The sequence below is a fragment of the Brassica oleracea genome, chromosome C3 (genome assembly GCF_000695525.1).
Source record: "Brassica oleracea var. oleracea cultivar TO1000 chromosome C3, BOL, whole genome shotgun sequence".
NCBI classification, from domain to species: Eukaryota; Viridiplantae; Streptophyta; class Magnoliopsida; order Brassicales; family Brassicaceae; genus Brassica; species Brassica oleracea.
The window spans coordinates 19,156,013-19,157,878 of NC_027750.1; positions in this window are offsets into that span (position 1 = coordinate 19,156,013).

Below are 1,866 nucleotides of genomic sequence, written 5' to 3' on the forward strand. Positions count from 1 at the left end.
GCAACCACGTTGCAACCACGTTCCCCACCTGGAAACTTCCACACCAAATGTGCTTTTCTCCCCCACGAGATGTGCACCACACATGCTTTTCTCCCCCATGAGATATGCACTCTGTACCAGAACATCATCATTCTCCCCCTGCTTGATTGCATAGTAAGCTAAAACACAGATGCTTAGATGTCAAGCCTTACAGACCCATCTGTCTGTTTCTTCATGTATAATCATGACACAGCCCCTGCTGCAGCGGAATAACAAGTACTGCATCACGATCTGACGCACCTTTCGAACTACCCTTCGACCAGTTGTTGAGGACCTGGCTACCTTCATGTGTCGTCTCCTTGACCATGAGCTCTTCCCCATCCGCACCAAGTGCCCCCTGCACTCGTTGCTATTGTCTTGGAGTGATTTCACACCCCTAAAGATCATCTCGCACCACTTCCTGACGCACTTCGATCTCCTTCCCCTTTGTGTGTCCTTGCTCCAGACTTGATGCTTCTTGATCAACCTCAAGATCACTCCTACCAGAGCTGTATCCATCTTCTGATGTCTCATCCTTGATCTCATCAAGTAAGCCACTCTTGGCTAAGGACACCTCTTCAACCCTTCTGGGCTTAGTGAACGTCTTGTTCACCTTCTTGACCATGTTTCTGCTCTTTTCACGAGCAAAACACTCCACCTTCTTGTGTCCAACCTTCCCACAGAACCAACAGCACATCCGATGTTGCTTCTTGCTTGGCCTGACACAGTTGCTGATGCACCGATCAGTCTCCTTCCTTGTACCAGCTGCACAACCATGCTTCAGAACCTCCTGTCTGACCTTCGTGTTGTTGCACTGATGTACTTCTTTCGGCTTGGTACTCACAGCTGCGCGCTGTAGAACTTCCTGCCTTACTCCCTGTCGTACGTCCCGACGTACTTCCTGACAAGCTCCTTTGGATCCACTTTTTGATGTGCTCCCATGCACGAAACGTGGCAACCCCTTCTGCTGGACTTTCCTCAATTTTCTAACCTCCTGCTCCAAAGACTCATTCTTATCTTTTACAGTCGCAAGTTCTTCCAGCACTTCTTAAAGCAACTTGGTTTGCTTCTGAGCCACATTCTCCCATCTCAGATTCTGATCCTTGAGATTCAACCACTTGTTGTATAGCACGTGATACTCCTCATCACCTGTACCAACATCTGAATCCGAGGATTCAATAGGTTCCTCCTTGCGTGCACCAAATGCTACAAGGTTCTTCATCACCTTTCCATCTTCCTCAGACTCTGAATCATCAGACGACTGCAATGGAACTCCTTTTCCCTTCTTTGAGTTTGGACATTCACGTTGTGTGTGTCCAACACCTCTACACTCAGAACACTTAAGTTCTCTCCGTTGTGCTACAGGACAGTCAGCCCTTATATGACCAACACCTTCACACTCATAGCATCTAAGACGTTCTCTTCTTCTGCTATTACCACGATCACCTCCCTGGCGACCATACTGATTCCACCCACTAGAAGAATTCGTCTTACCAAAATTCCTGACCAGCATACCAATGTCATCTTCAATCTTCTGAAACCTATCAGTATCTTTGTCAGCTACAAGCGCCACCCTCCTTGGCGCACTGCTTGATGTAGAGACTGAACTACTGTCTGTCTCCATCTCTTGTGCCTTCAGCATACCCACAAGCTTGTCAAACTTGAGCTCATCCGGGTTTGTAGTCATCTGCAAAACCGCCTTGTGAGCTCCAAACTTTGTTGGAAGACAGCGTAGTAACTTCTTTACCAGCTTCTTCTCCTTGTACTTCTTCCCAAGTACAAATGCTTCATGCGGCATAGCACTGAGTTTGGCACTGAAGCTCGCCACAGAATCATTATCAGACCACC